The sequence below is a fragment of the Rhinatrema bivittatum genome, chromosome 4, assembly GCF_901001135.1.
Source record: "Rhinatrema bivittatum chromosome 4, aRhiBiv1.1, whole genome shotgun sequence".
NCBI lineage: Eukaryota > Metazoa > Chordata > Amphibia > Gymnophiona > Rhinatrematidae > Rhinatrema > Rhinatrema bivittatum.
The window spans coordinates 175,776,544-175,797,619 of record NC_042618.1 but is presented as its reverse complement, the minus strand read 5'-3'; positions in this window follow the sequence as shown (position 1 = coordinate 175,797,619).

Here is a 21,076-nt window from a genome sequence, read left to right as displayed (position 1 = left end):
CAAATTTCTTTCCCATCCCCCATCCCGAGTCTCCTCCTTTGAGTCCTTCCAGCCTCCACCCTAGTCCCAGGCTGAGTGAGATGGGGAGAGCATGCACTGGGCACTGGATATGGCATACTTTGAGTGATGGGAGCAGCAGCAGCAGCGGTAGTCACAGGCGGCAGCCAAGCTAACTCCGCCAGCTTCCCGTGCCACACCAACTTCTCCCTTCTCCTGCACTTGTATATAGAGGGAGCTGGTCTACTGCGATGGGTTCATGCATCTCTCCAACCCCTCTCTATCTTTGTTCTAAAATTTGGAAGAGACACTGATGGCATTGTCAGTGCATTCCTAACTCTTCTTTCAGCTAAATGAGCTCTCGCTCCATATCCACACTGCCTGCTCCGTGGAGGTTGGTGTACTACACGGCGGTTTTGTTACAGTAGGTGTGCCTTGGGCTTGAAAAAGTTGGGAAACACTGAACTAGAGGCTGTGCATGTCAATGGGACAAAGAATATGATGGGGGAGGGGTCTAGTTAAAGAAACATGGGTAAAGGCCAGTTCGTTTTAAAGGGCTTGACCTTTTTTTCTTAGAAAACATTCTGAATTTCAGTTTCTGGAGAGAGTGGGGTATCTCTTAGTGAGTGTCTAAAATCAGGCTATCATTTAAGGGATGTTTTTGCCTAAACTATGAAAAACCAATAGATGCCTAGCGAGAGAGAGTGCAACTCCTCTGGGCTTTCAACGCCCAAACTGTGAGAATATGGTGCTTTTAAGTAGAGCAAAGGGGAGAAATGGCACTATAAGGAAACGGGGAAGGAAAAGTACGAAAAGGCAGCCCGGTTCATTGTCTGTAGCTCGACTTGAATTTAAGCATGGAATGGATCCAGCAGTCCAGCAGTGCAGAGCGACTGGCAGGTGCTCGGGATGAATCACGCATGAAGCTGTCGCTGTGGGCGTCACAGTCGTCTTTACACGCGGTGCACTGTGCTAGAAAAGGCAGGGCTTGGGATTCCCCACATTTGCTGCAATCTGTTTGTTTAATCCTCATGGGCACTGACAATTCCAGCAATTCATCAGCAATGAAATAACCCATAGGACTGCAACTGGAATGGGTGCACTTCACTGTCCTTGATCTAGTGCAACCCCCTTCCCCAATTCCTGCCCCCCCCCCCAAAAAAAAGGAATCATTAATTATTAGAAATCTCCCACAGTAAAGCTATCTCAGAGCTCCTGAGCTTGTTTAAAAGGACTTTAAGATCTGCTTACCCAATCCTCTGAATTAGAAGGTAGAAAAGGCAGATGGACCTAAGGATTGTGGTAGGATGAGCCTTTCTCAAGAGCTAAAGCCTGTAAGCATGCAAGCCCCAGAATTTTGTGATTCCAAGTCTTTACAAAGGACTTTTTTTTCCCCCTTCTGTGCCTATTGGGGGGGGGGGGGAGCCATTACTGAATAGGGCCCTTAGCCATGGTCGTCTTATGACAACAGGAGGCCTCCATTTGGTATGGACCAGTTTTCCCTGCCTTTGCTAAAACCAACAAACACAGCAGCCAGCCAGCTCAGCCCACCAAACTCTCTTGCGTCCTCTTGCGTCCAATAGCCAAGAAAGCCATTACTGAACAGGCTAGCCTATTACCAGAGGCAGAGCACTTCCCAGAGTTTCTAATTGTTTGGTTAATAAAGATGCACATTGCCTGAAATAGTTTTGTTTCCTCTCTTGCTCTCTCTCTCCCCTCACCACCTTTTCCTCTTGATCATCTCTTGAGGGTTCAGTGCCTCATGCACGCAGGCTATTTAATGAAGACATGCTGAGAATGTACAACCTGTGGTCACATATTCTAATCCTATTAAACATGCACCGGCTTCCATAAGACAGCTTTCTGCCTGTGTCGAGGTACACCAAAGGTCCTTCCAGCTTGAAAAGCCATTGCTCATATTTTGGCCCAAGGCCTGTAGCATTGTACAGGGATTTAGGCAATGAATCAGCTGCCTACAGCTGTTCGGAGCTACCACCCGAGTGAAGGAATTCCAATATTAAAAGTCACAGGCAGCAGAAAAACTTTCCAAAGGCTTAATTTCAGCTGCTTAAAAATGACAATTCAGATTTCTCCTTCTGCTTCCTCCCTCTCAATTAGGAAAGGTAGAATATTTCACTCATCTGCAAGTTTTAAGGAATCCCCCTTTCCCTATCTCATTAAAGTCTTAGCTTGAGCTTTTCAACCATACCCTGCAAAATGTTTCGGAGATGTTTTAAATTTTCTGGTACAGGGACTGGTCCTCTGGCTCAGAGACACTGCTGGGCATTGCCATGTGGAAGGACTTGGGTTCCATTCCTGGCTTGGGTTTTCCACTCCGTGGACTAGCCAGGGTTGGGGATGCTGTAGAAGGAGCGCTCACAGCCCCTGACAGGAAAGAGCTTCAACCATCACTCATCAGTGATACCTAGTGGCTGGACTTAGGTTTCACATCGGCCTAAGTTTCAGAAGGTGCTGCAATGTGTGGCCACCTGGCTGGGGACTTTCACCACAATGGAAGGGCTGCAAAAAAACAAAAAAAACAAAAAACCTCCAGGTAGTTGTGAATGAAGACTCACAGTACCAGATCCTAGCCGTAATTGAAATGGAAGCCCAGAGGAGCAGAAGGAAAATGCAAGCCATTCCCCTCCCCAGCACCACCACCATCAAATAATACACTTTTCTGGTAGATCTTCAACTCAATCTATGTGCCATGGACCTTTGTGTTTATGTACATACTTATTACCTCCTCCTCCCTGCAATGGTGAAACTCTCTTAGCAGCATAACTGCCCCCCTAACCACATCCTTCCTTGTAACTAATGAAAATCCCCTGTTCCTCAGCACCTTGGAGAGATACAGTCAAGGAGGACCCTCCAGCAGCAGGAGCAGGTTTAACCAGATCAGTCTCCGTCTCGAAGGGGGAACAAGGAGATAGAGCACCATGGTACCATCCTGGGGTTCCTAGGGAAGGGGCGGCACAGAGACCAAAAGACCTCAGTCTGGATTGAAAGGCAATAGCAGAGAGAGATAAAGGACAGAGAAGAATTTTCAAAAGGGATGTACCAGGGAAAGTAAGAAGATGTTGTGTCCCGCGGCCGTGGCAGGCCACAACCAGCTGCGACCCGCCGCAGCAGCCTCCAGGGAAACCCCTGACCGGGTGCTTGGTGCCCCGGCACGGGCCCCCGGCCTGACCATCGGGGGGAGAGCCGTCCCTGCTCTGCCCCCGCGCCGTTCTGCAGTCGTTTCCTCCGCGGAGGAAATCAAAGATGGCCGTCGCCATCTTTCGGCGCGGGGCCGCGGCCCCTTCACTAATGTAAAGGGGCCTGATCCCTTTAACAACCTCACCTGTCCTGGATCAGCCTAAGAAGAGGAAGTATTTAAGGGAGCTTCCTCTGCTCATTGTCTGACTTGGCAACGTCCTCCAGCGTTGTCTTGTCTGCCCACCTCGGTGAGTTCTTGAGCTTGGATCTCTGTTCCTGTTTCGGCTTGGTCTTCCCGGTTTCTGACTTTGGATTGGCTTCGGTACTTCTCTGGTGTGTGACTCGGATTGGCAAGCAGTAATTCTCTGGTGTGACCTCGGACTGGCAAGCGTTGATCCCTCGGTGTGTGACCTCGACCTGGTAAGCGACGACTCTCTGGCACCTGATCTTGGACCCCTCCTGGACTCTGTCTCCAAGGGCCCGCCTAAGTCCCAGCGGTCTGGGTCCCTACGGGCTCCTCCTGGGGGGACCGCAGACTTCCAGGGTGAAGCTCCAGTCAGCCCTTGCACCGATACTGCAACCCCTCGGGGTCCACCTAAATCCCAGCGGTCTGGGTCCCTATGGGCTCCTCCTGGGGGGACCACAGACTTCCAAGGATGAAGATTCAGCTCCTCTTCTAGTCTCTTCATCTGTCTGCAGTCGTCTCCGCCCCCAGAGCCGAGGGTCAACTGCGCTCCTCTTCTGTTCTGCCTCGCCACCCGACGAGAGAACCTACGGAACCTCCGCAAGGTATTTCATCCTCTCATCAGCCCAAGGGTCCACAAGCCTGAGCTTAAGAGAAGATGCCATGGTAAATCCCTGGGGCAGGAAGCTGCTCTCCCTCAGTGGCTGGATCTAGCCGCCCAGGTTCACAAGGTGACTGGATTTAGGTGAGAGCAAGAAGAATTGGTATTTCCAGGGCATGGGTGGGGAAAAAGCATCCCCAAGGACTTGATTTTCAAATTCTTGTCCATCCTTTTCCACAGTTAAAGGCAGGGTGCAAAGGCTCTGGGCATCTCTACACCTGCAGACTTTGCAGATTCCAAATTTTCAAAAGGGAAAATCCCCAGGTAGGGATAAATTGGCTTGAAAGTCAAATGGGAACAAATGTACCCCATGTACCTTGAAACTAGCCCCACCCCCGCAAAGTCCATGCAAATGTTCAGCAACGTTTAGGGCAGGCAGTTTTCTGACAACTGAATGATGTGGGTAATTCACTTCACTGCCGCATAAATCCTTTGAAAACATCTCTCGTTTTCAAAAAGAGATTAATTGTGGGTAAATCAATGTTTATCTGCAGAGCAAACCCTTTTGAAAGTTGCCCAACTCTCCTGTCCCCCCAAGAATGGGTAAAAGGAGCTGGGGCCATTCCAGCAAGTGCTAGCAGGAGTTTATTCTTAACTCTCCACACAGACTTCCAGGTGGAGCATTTGCACCTGCAGTCGCTGCCAGGCCACAGGGAAAATCAATGAGTAATTTTCCTTTGAAAATGAGCTTGTGGCAGGAACAACATTCTCACACTCCTACGACCGATGGTGGAGGGTGGGAGGCCAAAAAATCTTCCTTGTAGTATCAAAAATCTTCCTCGTAGTATCTACCGACTGGTACAGCCCAGGAGGCGAGGCTGAATGACCTCCGAATGTGAAAACGAGTCGCCTGATCACAGCCCTTGAGAAATGGAGAAAAATTCCAGTAAGAAGGAGGGACCAAGGCATTAGCTTCAGATTGCATGAACAGAAAAGACCGAACAACAAAGAGAAGAAACGAATCTGGGGGTGACCGAGCTATTGGATTCCACAGGTGAAACGAATGGGAGACGGCAACAGGTAAAGCCAAAAAAGGACCAGAGAAAGCAGTTGTAACTAATAAATAACTGCAAACGCCAAAGGCTACAAAACATCTGTAGGACGGCTATTCAGAGATTCATCTAAAAGGATCTTAAGTTCCAGATACATTAAGGGGCGGATTTTAAAAGGGCCGCGCGCGTAAATCCTTCCGGATTTACGCGCGCAGGGCCCTCGCGCGCCGGCGCACCTATTTTGCAAAGGCCGCCGGCGCACGTAAAACCCCGGGATGAGCGTAAGTCCCGGGGCTTTCGAAAAGGGGCGGGAGGGGGCGTGTCCGGGGGCGTCCCCAAAACAATGTGGCGTTTCGGGGGCGTGCCCTGGCGTTTTGGGGGCGGGCCCGGGAGCGTAGCGCCAGCCCGGGGGCATGGTCGAGGCCTCCGGAGCCCCCGGGACCGGAGGACGGAGCGGGGCTGCCGGCGACGCGCGCAAAGTTAAGGGGGGGGTTTAGATAGGGCCAGGGGGGTGGGTTAGGTAGGGGAAGGGAGGGGAAGGTGGGGGGAGGGCGAAGAAAAGTTCCCTCCGAGGCCGCTCCGAAATCGGAGCGGCCTCGGAGGGAACATGCAGCTCGCGCTGGGCTCGGCACGCGCAGGTTGCACAAATGTGCACCTCCTTGCGCACGCCGACCCCGGATTTTATAAGATACGCGCATAGCCGCGCGTATCTTATAAAATCCAGCGTACTTTTGTTCGTGCCTGGTGCGCGAACAAAAGTACGCGCTCGCGTATTTTTTAAAAATCTGCCCCTAAGGGTACAGTAAGAAATATTAATGGGAGACATCAAAGTTAAGATAGACGAGGCAGGGTTATGTACACAAACATTAGAAATGGGAGCACAGCGCATACAGTACTTTGTGTGGCGAGACCTTCTGTGCCTCATCACCTCTCCCAAGAGTTGACTGTCTGGACAGATGGTCCAGCTAAGGATTTTGTAGGCTGGATAAACTTCCAGATTTTGCTATGCTTTTATTCCACTTGGGACCTTATTCAAAAGGATTCCCTTTCCCATTCTTTGCCTATGAAAAAAAATATTTATGGAATAAGCCCCTTAATCTGTTACAGTTTAATATCACTTTACTTTGGGTACTATAGCAGTGGAGAGAGGGACGGGCCCTGACGATTACATTGTATTTACCTTTATAAGATAAGGGGATTATCTCCATGATTCATGCGTGTCAGGGTAAACTGAAACCATGAGATACCTTTCTTTGAAAGTTAAAAGCAGTATCTCAAAATGATATCATGTTACAGTCTGTGTGAATATATTTCTATACAGTATACAATAGAATACCGCAGCTAGAAAGCAAACTAACAAACATCTCTCAACTTTCAAGCAGGCAAAAAAAAATGTATGTACTGACTGCACATGCTTGCTGCATACATGTGATGAGCAATACATTTGCAAGTGAAATCATGCATTAAATAACGAGTTGAGTCAGTAATTCTATGAGAAGAGAAAAGGCATCAAAAACAAGGACCAACACCTTCGAGCAATCTCCAGAGATGAAGGAATAAGAATGGGGTTAGGACTAGGACTGGAAGGAAGGGTGAACAGTTTTGGACTGGTGCGAGTATAGCAACAGAAAATACAATTCTTTTGCTGTGTGCAAAAGGTGACATAAGATATCGGATGGGAAGGAAGATCCAGAAATGTGAAGTCAGGGAAATCTGAGAGGTAATGGGAAAGGTTACCAATCTGAAGAAGACAACCATTCTGGACAAATATGATGGGCCCTTTCCATTTCGTGCTTGGGAAATGAAAAAAAAACAAACCAGATTTACCTTATGAATTTATCATCCAACCAGATAATGGAACACCACATCAATAGTCCAAATGGTGCAGTATTTATCATATACAAGCTTAAAACATTCAGTCACTAGAAGCTTCATTGGGTAATTAAGTCCACACAGGAATTGTGCAGTAGAATACTAAGGTCAGGTACGTTAGCCTTCTCCAAATTTTGAGAGAGAATCTGAACAAGAATCTTCCAACCAGACCACATCTGATTGGTACCTATATAATCAATATTTGCTATGAAGCACAAATTCATTTTGCCAGTAGATAAATGGATAGATGGATGATGGATGCATGGATATATAGGAAAACGAAATAAAAGAAATGAACAATAAAAATTTCATATTTTAAATCATTCCATTATGATCCATTAGACATCAAGAATGTAATTTTCTAGACACTGCAGATTCAAACCAGCCGCTTTGCTGCAAAGACCACATGTGCTTTTTATCTGTGGGCTCTGCATCAAATTCCAAAAGGGAAAGTATGCATCTACTTCTCCTTAGAAAACTGCCATGGACATGAAGTACCTGCGGACGTTTGCACTTTCTTTTTGTCTGGGTGGATTTTTTCATGGAAAACAACATGCATAGGCTTGCCAATCCCATCTACATGCATTATTTCAGATCATAGCCAAAGCACGTCTCTGGGAATGCCTCTCCCAAATGAGGCTAATAGTACACGTGGTATTTTAAATTAGATATCTATAATTTTCACAAATACATTAAGCATAACTTGAATTAGCAAAATAAATTTTAAAAAAGAGCCAATAGTATTGCAAGCAACACAAAAATAATTCAATATCTAGCCCACATCATTATTAGAAGGAAGAGACGTGAGAAAAGGTCTGGAAGCTGATCATATAAAGGAAAAAAAGTAAAAAACAACACATACTATCAAATGATTCTAGTTCCCCACCCACATACTACGGCTGTTCATATTACATCCCCAAGTCAATCATGCAAAAACAACTTTATCCTCACAACAGCCCCACTTTCTTTGATTCGAAAAAGCATCTTAACTGGGAGGGATGGTTCAAAAAATACAATATCTAATCTTGTCCAATTTGAGTAAATATTTGCACAGAAACCTAATCAATAAAAAAGGTGTCCCAAGCAGGAGAGGCTCCTACTTCATAGCAAAAAAAAAAAAAAAAAAGTATTTCTGTGTTCCTGTGTAGTTCTACACAGATATGGATAAATCCAAAATTTTGGGCCAAAAAAATAACTGTAAATGATTCCAGAAAAACAAGCAAGGGACCCTATCTTGATCACCTGATCTTGAAGGAATACCAAGGAGACCAGCAGTGTAGCTCTTCTAGATTCCTCAGCCCAAGAGTTCTCCCCTGCTTATCTGCTGATAAATCTTGCACTCTGGCTCCTTCTCTCTGGGATTCTTCTCTTTTACCAGGGGATAAAAAGAAAATCTTATTTACAGGGAGTATGGACTCTCCAGGGATCCCCAGTATCTCCTGCAAATATTTTTTTTAAAAGATCTAAAGGGAAAATTAAGGGGACACTGTAAAAATTAAAAATCTGAATATTATGCTGCCTTGCCGAGTTCCCAAGATTTTGCTCTAGAAAGCCAGTTTCTCAATAACTGATCTAAAAACCTCCCCCTGGACTTGATATTTCAAAAATAGATCAGAAGTCATATTAGCTAAAGTATAAAGATCAAATTATGCAGGCCTGATAATGTTCTTTCCTTGAGTTCTGCTAGACCAAGTCATTATTCTTGGGATCATTCCATGCCTCAGCTGCTGGAGACAGAAGACATGCCCCCCTCTAAGTAGGGATGTGCATTAACTTTAACCAAATTTGCATAATGCAACAAATAAGAGTCAATTTGTTTCATTTGAGGGGCCCCAAAACAAACTGAGGAGCCTCGAATTAAACAAATTTTATAAGTTTAATTTGGTTAAAACTATCTGTTGTTAGGGCTGGAGGAACCACTAGGCAAGCTAGGCCTGTGCCTAGGGTGCTGCAATTTAGGGGGCGCTGCGGCAGGTGGCAGAATTTTGAAAGGGCAAGAAGTGCCCTTTCAAAATTCTGCCAGTCCCCGCCTCACCGTGCCACCCTCCCGACGACCCCCTTGTGGTCCAGGTGGGGGCCCAGGAGCGATCTGCCACTCTCAGGGCCTCGGCTTCCACTAAGCAAAATGGGGCCGGTGGCCTTTAGCCCCTACCATGTGACAGGGGCCAACCAATGGCACCGGTAGCCCCTGTCACATGGTAGGAGCTAAAGGCCACCGGCGCCATTTTGGTTAGTGGCAGCCGAGGCCCCGGGAACAGCAGATCACTCCCGGGCCCCCACCTGGACCACCAGGTATTTTGCAAGTTTTCTTTTGGCGGGGGGAGGAGTCGGGGCTGCAGCTGGGGGCGGCGCAAGGCTGAAGGTGCCTAGGGCACCCAATCCCCTTGCACCGGCCCTGGTGGCGGCCCGTAAGCACTGCTCCTCTTCTGCACGTGCTGATGCTCCTCCTCCTTCCTGCCCGTGCGGCTCCGACAATGTTTTCTTCCGGGACCGCGCAGGCAGGAAGGAGGAGAAGCGCCTGCAGGCTTGAACGCGACCTTTGTCTTCAGGCCGTGGTGACGTGAGCTCCACCACGGCCCTGCCGTTCTGCCTGCTATGTGTCGCTGCTCAGCCGCCAGTGGGATGAGGTCTACCAGTGGCCGCATGAGCCTCCCTGTGCCCGGGGGCATTGGCTCCCCTCGGCATACCACTGCTTGCAGCGCCCCCTAATACTCGGCACCCTAGGCCCAGGCCTAGTTCGCCTAGTGCTTCCACCGGCCCTGGCCGCCGCGAATCCCAAGTCACAGTGGCCCGAGAAGAGTAAGAGGCCCGTTAGCAGGGCCACTGCAGCGCCCATCCTGCTGCGACCCGTGAAGAGGACCCCCAGAGGTGAGAGAGAGGCTGAGGGCCTGTAGAGAGTGTGTGTGTGCGTGTATGAGATGAGTTGAGAGATTCTGTGTGAGAGTGAGTTGAGAGACTGTGTGTGGGAGTGAAGACCTGAATGTTTGCAGAGACAGCATGTGAGAGCCTCTGTGTGTGTGAGAGAGACAGCATGTACCAGTGAGAGACTGTCTGTATCAATGATTGCATGAGAGAGAGCATGTAATAGTGAGAGCCTGTGCTTGAGCAAGACAGCATGTGGGAGTGAGAGAGAGCCTGTGTGTGTGAGACTCAGACAGCATGTGCCAGTGAGAGACTGTGTGTATGAATGATTGTATGAGAGAGAGCATGTGACAGTGAGAGCCTGTGTGTATAAATGATTGTATGAGAGAGAGCATGTGATAGTGAGAGCCTGTGTGTATGTGTGAGAGAGAAATGCATGTGAGAATGAGAACCTGACTGTGTGTTTGAGGGAAGAAGATGGAGAGAAAAGAAATAGAAAAAAAGACAATATAAAAGGAATTGGAAAAAAAATAAGAAAGGGAAGGTGGAAAAGAAAAAGCCTGTGACCAACCGATTAGAAAACTAAGATCAGACAGCAAAGGTTAAAAAAAATTACTTTTTAGTGATTGGCACATGTAATCTTTGGAATGTGCAAGAGTAACACTTTCTCTGTGCGGATCTCACAATGTACGAGATCAGCATGGAGGAAGTGGAAGCCACGGGGCCTGCACAGAGGAGGCAGCAGAATGGGCTTCAGTACCAGTAGCAGCAATCGGCACCTCCCCAATAGCCATGCGGCAGCAGTGAAGGTGGCAGCAGGTGAATGAGAGAGGTTCCGAGGTTGCTGGCAAAAGAAAGAGAGGGGGGTCTGCCTTTAGTGTGTGCATGTGTATGAATGGGACTCTGCCTGGGGGTGTATTATTTATTTATTTATTTATTTAACAGTTTTATATACCGCAGTTCAGGTAACAAAGTTACTAATCACTTCGGTTCACATTTCAACAATTACAATGAAAATATAACGAATAAATTATAATGTCTTACATAGAACAGGGGGGATGAACTTGGAGAAAACTAATAAAGAACTGGGAGAGTACAACTTATATGCAAATAGTATGGAAGACCCGTATGTGAAGTCAATGGAGCTGTCTTGGAAAGACCTAGAATCACTGTCATGACATTCGTTTGGAGAGGCAGGTGCGTATGGGGGAGTATTTTTTGAAGGAAGTAGAAGGGGTGTAGAAGGAAGTAGAGGGGGAGGAGTTAATCCGTGGTGATCTTAGGAGGATAGAGGGTTATGAAAATGCTTGATTGAACAGCCAGGTCTTAAGTCTTTTTTTGAAGGTGGGTGTTGATTGTTCGAGCCCGAGGTCCGGAGGAAGAGAATTCCAGTGTAAAGGGCCTGCGGTGGAGAGGGCTCTTCTACTTAGTGTTGATTTGATAGGGTGTGACTGAAGAGTGCCTCTCTGGCCTTGTCTCATTGGTCGAGCGGTAGTATGAGGCTGTAATTGTGTGAATGCATGGGTGCCTGCCTGGGGGTCTGTGTGTGTGAGAATGAATGTGTGCATGCCTGGGGGATGGGGAGGGAGTGGTGTGAAAATGAATGGGAGCCTGCCTGGGGGTCATTTTGTGTGTGTGTGTGCGTGTGTGTGTGTGTGTGTGTGTGTGTGTGTGTATGAGAATGACTGGGAGCTTGCCTGGGTGTGTGTGTTTGTGTGTATGTGAGGGAGCCAGTGAGTGTGAGAGCATGAGTGGTATGAGAAAATCCAGGGGAGTAAGAGTTTGTGTGGGGGGGGGGATGTGGAGCAGGAAAGAGTGTCTTAGAGCCTGAGAGTGTGTCAGTGTCTGTGAGAGCGAGAGGTTATGGTGGATATAAGAGCATGAATGTGTATGTATGTGACAGTGTATGTGTGAGAGAGAATGGACATGTGAGTATGTGTCAGAGAGAGAGAGGATAACCTCCTAATCCTCAGCAATATCAGGGTGACTGGAAATCAAGAGCTCCCACAGAAGGGGACAGCAGGGGCTTTTTAAAATCCTTATTAGTTTTAATTATTGGATGTTATTTGATATATGTGCTATTTTGAAATATTTTATTGGTGTTTGGGAAATTGTAAAAAATATATATGATTTTAATTAATAGAAATTCTATTTATCAGTAGTTTTAAAATATTCTTTTATTATGGTTTTACTATTATAATTGATGCTTTATGTTTCTTGATTTTATTTGTTTTATGAGGAATGGTGGTTCTGTTTTTCTATTGTTAATACACAAAGGGGCGGATTTTCAGAGCCCTGCTCGCGTAAATCCGCCCAAAACCGGGCGGATTTACGCGAGCAGGGCCCTGCGCGCCGGGAAGCCTATTTTACATAGGCCTCCCGGCGCGCGCAGAGCCCCGGGACTCGCGTAAGTCCCGGGGTTCTCGGAGGGGGGCGTGTCGGGGGCGTGTCGGGGGCGGGCCCGGTCGTCGCGGCGTTTCGGGGGCGTGTCGGCAGCGTTTTGGGGGCGGGTACGGGGGCGTGGCTACGGCCCGGGGGCGTGGCCGCACCCTCCGTACCCGCCCCCAGGTCGCGGCCCGGCGCGCAGGAGGCCCGCTGGCGCGCGGGGATTTACGCCTCCCTCCGGGAGGCGTAAATCCCCCGACAAAGGTAAGGGGGGGGGTTTAGACAGGGCCGGGCGGGTGGGTTAGGTAGGGGAAGGGAGGGGAAGATGAGGGGAGGGCAAAGGAAAGTTCCCTCCGAGGCCGCTCCGATTTCGGAGCGGCCTTGGAGGGAACGGGGTAGGCTGCGCGGCTCGGCGCGCGCCGGCTATACAAAATTCATAGCCTTGCGCGCGCCGATCCAGGATTTTAGTGGATATGCGCGACTCCGCGCGTATCTACTAAAATCCAGCGTACTTTTGTTTGCGCCTGGAGCGCAAACAAAAGTAGGCTGTTCGCGCTCGTTTTAAAATCCGCCCCAAAGTCTGACTTCTTGGAGTTTCCATTTCAGTTTTTGTCTAATTTGTGCTCCTTTATTTTGTATTCAGTATTTGGTGAGAGTTTATCTCTGCTCTGTGTGTGTGACCGTGATGAGAGATTCTGCTAGCATGTAGTGTCTGTATATGGATCTATAGCAATCAGGTTTGTTTTGTTTCTTCAGTAGGTGGTGTATTGGTATTCTAGGACCCAGTGTAATATTTACCTTGCTTCTTCACAGGTAGGGTTATTGTTGTTTGAGCCCTTGGTGTTATTACTGTTATGTTACGATGGGACTGCAGTGTTGCGGTCTCTGCCGCTTCCCCTTCGCTAGGTCTGAACAGTGCCTACCTCCGCTGCTGGAAACGCCGCGTTCTGCGTGGCTGGGACCCCAGCGGCGCTGCCTGCTCCACGTGGCGGCCGCCATTGCTTGCCCGTCTCCCCAATGCCTTGCGCGCGCGCGAGGACGCCCACTTTGTGCGCACAGCTCCCGGAAGCCTGGCCCCGCCTGTGCTGATGACATCACGCCCTAAGCCCGATATAACCGGCGTCCAGACTCCTTCTCCTTGCCTTGCAACGAGGTTCACTACTGCCTAGTAGTTCTGAGTTGCGCTTCGTCTGTTCCTCGTTTCTGACTTGACCTTTGGACTGCCTTTGACTTCGCTTCAGCCTGCCGCCTGCCTCTGACCTTGGTTCGTTCCCGACTTCGCTTCAGCCTGCCACCTGCCTCTGACCTTGGTTCGTTCCCGACTTCGCTTCAGCCTGCTTCAGTCCACAGCCTGGTACAGACTCCATTCCAGTCTACAGCCTGCTTCAGTCCGCAGCCTGTTACAGACTCCATTCCAGTCTACAGCCTGCTTCAGTTCCAGCTTTCTACAGACTCTGCTTCAGTATCCGGTTAGTTACAGTTCCCGCTGCTGCCCGCTGCCCTGTCATCAGCTGGCCCTCGGCCTGTACAGCCGGTCCACGGACTATCTTATACTTTTGGACTTCCTATACTACACTCCCGGCCTAGGCCTTTCCTGCCACTGGACATAGAGCCTATTCCCCAAGTCCCAAGGTTCCAGGACCCTACGGGCTCCTCCTGGGGGGCTCCTGGTTCCCAGGTGAACACCGCCAGCCTGTGGCTCCACCTCCCGGCCTACCCTGTCATCCTAGGTGGGCCGGCCCAAGGGTCCACTACCTCGCCTGCAGTATCCGACTGCAACAGTTTGCAAGGCCATGGACTCGGCGGAGGCTCCAAGCCTGCAGGCTATTCCAGGGATGGCTCAACGCCTCCGGCAACAACAGCACTGCATTGATACCCTCGCTGCCACTGTGGAACAGTTGGTCTCTCGTCTAGAGGTTTCCACTCGGGAGTTGCCTCCGGCACCCGCGGCCACTTCAACTTCAGTCACTCAGCTACCCATGCCTACCCGGTATGCCGGGGACAGCAAGACATGCCGTGGTTTCCTAAACCAGTGCCAAGTGTGCTTCACTCTTCTGCCAGCGCAGTTTCCCTCGGACGCAGCCAATGTAGCGTTTATCTTCTCCCTGCTGGACGGCAAGGCCCTCGACTGGGCTTCACCCTTGTGGGAACGTTCGGATCCCTTGCTACAGAACCTACAAGAGTTCCTCCTTAACTTCCGCCTTGCCTTTGATGACCCTGCACGCCGATCCACCGCGGCCTCAGAGCTCTTACACCTCCGGCAAGGGACACGCCCGGTGGCTGAGTACATTATAGACTTCCGAACCCTGGCCATGGAGGTCGCTTGGCAAGACGATTGCCTTAAAGGGATCTTCCTCGAGGGTCTGGCAGGCCGCATCAAGGATGAACTGGCAGGTCGGGAGCTCCCTGAGGACTTAAATGATCTAATGGACATTGCTGGTAGGGTGGATCGCCGTCTCCAACAACGGGATAGAGAAACTCGCTCGAGTTGCCGAGCCCCACCACAGCTGTCTACCTCCTCCAGAACACCTGCTCCCAAGGCTCTTCCTCCCACCGTGCCTAGTGGGGAACCCATGCAATTGGGCAGATCCCCACTAACCCCTGAAGAAAGGAAGAGACGTTGCTCCCTAGGCCTCTGCCTCTATTGTGGAGGCAAGGGGCACTTCCTTGCTTCTTGCCCAGAGCGTCCGGGAAACGCTCATGCCTAGGTTACACTGAGGAGCTACACCTAGGCGCTACTGGATCAGCTCCTCTCTGCACGCTACCAGTAACTCTGAAATACCCCGGTGGGGAACTCCAGATCCGTGCCTTCATTGACTCTGGCACTGAGGGGAATTTTATTGTGGCCGATCTGGTGACTCAGCTTTCCCTTCCGACTCTACAGAAAGTCCCTCCTCTGCAGATCTCCTCGATCCGAGGCACTCTGCTTCCTGGGGTCATTACCTGCTCCACGGCCCCATTGACACTGCAAACAGGCCTGTTCCACTCGGAGGAGATCTCCCTGCTCGTCTTGGAGCGAGCGGTGCACCCGTTGGTTTTGGGACTTCCTTGGTTACGTCAGCATTCTCCCATGATACAATGGGATAACTTCCAACTGGTTCATTGGGGTCCTGCCTGCTTTGAACACTGTCTACAGCTCCCACGTCCACCCAAACCTCTGCACCTCTGCTCCTCACACCTCCTACCTGAGCCATACCAAAGCTTTCAGGACGTTTTCTCCAAGGAGATGGCAGAGATCCTTCCTCAGCACCGGCCTTTTGATTGTCCTATCGACCTATTGCCGGGCACCACGCCCCCTCGTGGCCGAGTGTATCCCCTGTCGCTACCCGAAACGAAGGCCATGTCCCAGTATGTTACGGAGAACCTAGCCAAGGGGTTCATCCGCCCTTCTCGCTCACCTGCTGGTGCCGGTTTCTTCTTTGTGGCCAAGAAGGATGGCTCTCTCCGGCCGTGTATCGACTATCGTGGCCTGAACTCCATCACCAAACGAGACCGGTACCCCCTCCCGTTGATCCCAGAGCTTCTGGATCGCCTTCAGGGTGCCCACATCTTCACGAAGTTGGATCTCAGAGGGGCCTACAACCTCGTCCGTATACGCCCAGGGGACGAATGGAAGACGGCATTTAATACCAGGGATGGGCATTACGAGTATCTGGTAATGCCCTTTGGACTCCGAGCAGATTCTCTCTCCCGTACTTCATGCGTCGAGGAGGATCAAGAACCTCCTCAATTTATCCTGGACCCGAGTAAGGTCCGCCTGTCTGCTTTGACGGTCCTCTCTCAGGATAGGACTGTACTTCCTCGCCGGGATCGCCTAACGGCCTTACGCTGGGCTCATGACTCCCTCATCGGAGGGCACGCAGGACGCGAAAGAACTTTAGAACTTATCAACCGCTTCTATTGGTGGCCCAACATCCGGCGGGATGTCTACTCCTATGTGAGTTCCTGCCCCACCTGCGCCCATCAAAAGCCCAGCCCTGGATCCCCTTGTGGTCTTTTGCAACCACTACCAGTCCCCACCGAACCCTGGACCCACATAGCTATGGACTTCGTGGTGGACTTACCCTCGTCTTGCGGGCATACGGTCATCTGGGTCACCGTTGACCGCTTCTCAAAGATGGTGCACCTAGTGCCTTTGCCTAAGCTTCCTTCAGCGCCCGACCTGGCCCGTCTCTTTCCTCAGCATGTCTTCAGGCTACATGGTCTTCCCCAAGACATAGTCTCCGACCGGGGACCCCAGTTTGTAGCACGCTATTGGAGAGCTCTCTGCAAGTGCTTCAAGGTAAAGCTCAGCTTCTCCACAGCCTTTCACCCACAGAGCAACGGGCAGACCGAGAGAATGAATCGGACCCTGAAGGCCTACCTCCGGGCCTTCGTTAATGAAAAACAGGACAACTGGTCGGAACTACTGCCCTGGGTCGAGTTCGCCTACAACAACCAAGCTCACGCCGCTACCGGCAAATCCCCATTTCAGCTTGTCTACGGGAAACCTCCACTCCCGCTGGCTGTCCCCAGCGCCTCGCCTGCCGTTCAAGTAACAGCGCAGCAACTACGGACATTGTGGCACAGAACTCAGAACCAACTACGCCGCTCAGCCGCGTCCGCCAAACAAGCGGCCGACCGCCATCGACGACCAGCTCCCACCTACCAGCCAGGGGACCGAGTCTGGCTCAGCACCAGGAACATCCATCTCCGCCTCCCATCACGGAGATTTGCACCCAGGTTCTGTGGGCCATTTCGGGTTGCTGAGCGAGTGGGCCTGGTCTCGTATCGGCTGAGACTGCCTTCAACTCTCCGAATCCACAATGTCTTCCATATGTCCCTGCTTAAACCTGTGGTCCTCTCTTGTTATCACCGTACGCCCCCGGATCCTACTTCAACAGCCATCAACGACAACCCCACTTACCAGGTGCGTGAGGTCCTGGACGTCCGCTTCCACAACCGTAGATGGGAATACCTACTGGCATGGGAGGGCTGCGGTGATGAAGATAACACCTGGGAACCCAGCCGCAATATCCTTGACAAGAACTTATTGCAGCAGTTCCATCAGGACCACCCAGGAAAACCGGGGCCTCTCAAGAGGGGCCGTAAAGAGGGGGTACTGTTGCGGTTTCTGCCACTTCCCCTTCGCTAGGTCTGAACAGTGCCTACCTCCGCTGCTGGAAACGCCGGGGTCCCAGCCACGCGGAACGTGTGGCTGGGACCCCGGCGGCGCTGCCTGCTCCACGTGGCGGCCGCCATTGCTTGCCCATCTCCCTGCTGCCTTGCGCGCGCGCGAGGACGCCCACTTTGTGCGCACAGCTCCCGGAAGTCTGGCCCCACCTGTGCTGATGACGTCACGTCCTAAGCCCAATATAACCGGCATCCGGACTACTTCTCCTTGCCTTGCAACGAGGTTCACTACTGCCTAGTAGTTCTGAGTTGCGCTTCGTCTGTTCCTCGTTTCTGACTTGACCTTTGGACTGCCTTTGACTTCGCTTCAGCCTGCCGCCTGCCTCTGACCTTGGTTCGTTCCCGACTTCGCTTCAGCCTACCGCCTGCCTCTGACCTTGATCGTTCCCGACTTCGCTTCAGCCTGCCACCTGCCTCTGACCTTGGTTCATTCCCGACTTTGCTTCAGCCTGCTTCAGTCCTCAGCCTGCTACAGACTCCATTCCAGTCTACAGCCTGCTTCAGTCCACAGCCTGCTACAGACTCAATTCCAGTCTACAGCCTGCTTCAGTCCACAGCCTGTTACAGACTCCATTCCAGTCTACAGCCTGCTTCAGTCCACAGCCTGCTACAGACTCCATTCCAGTCTACAGCCTGCTTCAGTCCACAGCCTGCCACAGACTCCATTTCAGTCTTCAGCCTGCTTCAGTTCCAGCTTTCTACAGACTCTGCTTCAGTATCCGGTTAGTTACAGTTCCCGCTGCCACCCGCTGCCCTATCATCAGCTGACCCTCAGCCTGTACAGCCGGTCCACGGACTATCTTATACTTTTGGACTTCCTATACTACACTCCCAGCCTAGGCCTTTCCTGCCACTGGACATAGAGCCTATTCCCCAAGTCCCAAGGTTCCGGGACCCTACGGGCTCCTCCTGGGGGGCTCCTGGTTCCCGGGTGAACACCGCCAGCCTGTGGCTCCGCCTCCCGGCCTACTCTGTCATCCTAGGTGGGCCGGCCCAAGGGTCCACTACCTCGCCTGCAGTATCCGACTGCAACACTGCAGTATAGATTTTGAGTGTCTTTTTTGCGGGGTTTTGTGTTAGTTCACAATGTGTCTGGCAGTGGAAGGTGTTTGTGCTGCTGTTACTGTGAGGTGACACCAGAATTTGAAAATATCTTTTAGTATGATGAGCTGTAAGGGAAACATCCAAGCTCCATTGTTTGGGGGAATTTCAGTGGATGCACAGAGCTAGAGAACTGGAGGTGCAGGATTTATATTGACATTCTGTCCCTTCCTATATATTCCAGACTTCACTCTCATAGCCATATAGAATTATTTGAATGAGGCTATCAAATAATTTTATAGTAGTTTTACTAGAAGTGTGAAACTGGCCAGCTTTTTAAAATTACGCAGAAGACCCTTTGGACTTTTTTATTAACACTTTTTTTTATAACCAGTTTTAAAGCAGGATCCATGCTAGAGAGGTGGGTGTGATGAAGAAATGTCATTTCGGCTCCCCCCCCAAAAAAAAAATTCTTCTGTTTAGAGATGCCACTGATTTTCTGTGACCTTAAGCATTAGTACAAGAAGGATTAAGGGGGAGGGGGATGCTGGAGAGGCACAAATGCATTAGCCCCCGGGCACTGGAGATCCTTGCTGCACCACTGGATGCGAACCATATGGGGCCGCAAGTGGCGGCAAAGAGGAGTGGAGATTTGGCAGGCAGCGAACAGTGCCCAACCTGCTCACGACCCAGAAAACCACACAGTCGGTGGGTGTAATCGAGAATGAGGTAGGAGTCGGGGCCGAGAGCAGGGGGGGGGGGGGGGGCGCAAGGGAGAAGGCTCGCCTAGGGCGCCTAATCCCCTTGCACTGGCCCTGCATGAAACCCTTTGTGACTTTGTCAGGAGCTGTGCCTGAACTTGCTTCTGTTGGACCCCGGTGCCTTTCTATTTCTTTGGCCAGTGCTCCAACTTCTCCCGCTTGCTGGAAGCTCTGCCTCACCAGGAGTGTAGGCCCTTCTCATGAACAAGATTGGTTTACCAAGCTGCCGAGGTAGGGGCGGATTGGCCTATCGAGGCTTCGGACATGCCCCGGTGGGCCGGTCACCCCAATCACGTGACAGGTGTTGCTCGCAGCCACCAGCAGCAGCCATCCGCCTAAGTAATGCTTTTGTATTTTCGCCATGGCACCAGCCCCAGTTTCATGGGAACGACAGCAGTGTAGGTGGAGGCTGGCAACTGCGGCTGGGCCTTTTCTTCTTCCCACACCTGCCCCCCTGGCCCGGAACAGGAAGTGACATGCAGTGGGGGGCGCAGGAAGAAGAAAGCCATGCCACATGAAAAATTAGCAGCGGCAGCAGCAGCAGCCCCGAGCAAAATCAGAAGCAGCCAGAAATCGGCACAGGATACAGCAGAATTAGCCTCCTGTGGCCGATAGGAATCTTCTTTCTTGGCATGCGGGGACTAGAGGAGGAGGCTGCTGCAGCTACCGTTTGTGCTCGGGGGGGGGGGGGGGGGCAGGAAATGAGAGAGAGAGAGACAGCCAGCCTGTCTGTAAGTGAGAGAATGTATGTGTCATTGAGAGTGTGCATGTGTAACTGTGAGTGAGAGCATTTGATTGAGATCATCTATGTAAAGTGTGTGAGAGAGAGCATGCGTGTGATTGAGAGAAATTGGTCAGAGAGGTGATGTGTGTGTGTGTGTGTATATATAGGAGAGACAATGGAAGTGACTGGTCAGGGAGATGACTAGAGTGTGTGTAAGAGAAAAACTGGTCAGGAGATGATTGGTGTGTGAGAGACAGAAACTGGTATGTGTGTGAGAGAAAGAAAGTGATTATGGGAATGAGAAGCCTGTGCATGTGGCGAGAGCTAGCATACGAATAAGTAACCTGGGTGTGTGTGAGACACAGCATGGGAGTGAGAAGCCTGTATATGTAAGATAGAACATGGAAGTGGGAAGCCTGTGTGTGTATGAGAGAGAGAGACTGATCAGGAAGGTGACTGGTGTGTGTGTAAGAGAAAGACTGGTCGGGAGATGATTGGTGTGTGAGAGACAGAAACTTGTCATGGGGGTGTGACTGGTATGAATGTGTGTGAGAGACAGAGAGACTGGTCATGGGCCCTAAGGAAGAGAACCATGAGTACAGAGCTTCATCCACTACTGCTGCTTCTGGTGTGTGCTACGACCTGCATGGAAGAGGAGTAGGAGAGCTACTGGAGGGGGTTAGTAAAGGTGGCTTCTTAAGTTTATTTTTCTTGATTGACTGCCATTTTAATTACTGAATATTATGTGATGTGTCTGCTGTTTTGAAATATTTTATTGGTGTTTGGAGAAATTTCAAATAATTTTTATGAGTTTTTAATTGTTGGATATTATTCTGTTCATAGTTGTTGTGAAACATTTATTCTGCTTATTAGTATAGTTATACAATTATTTCTGCATTGGGATCTATAGCTGCTTGGCTAGTTCTGTTTTCCTAATAGGAGGTGTTTGGTGTTTAGGGCCTGATTTAATATTTGTAGTGTTGCCTTTTCAAAAATAGGGTTGAAATAGTTTGAGTGCATTCCATAATACAGGTGTAACTGTGTGCAGATTAGTTTATGCATTATGCATTACTGCAAATCCTGGGAGTATGTTAGGTCAGTTCTATGTATGTTACCAAGGTGAGGTATTTTACTGTATCAGTCTTATTTGTTGTATTTTCTCAAGAGGACATGCATTAGTGATAAACTGCTATCTTTTCATAAGTAGGGCTATTGAGCCTGGTAGTT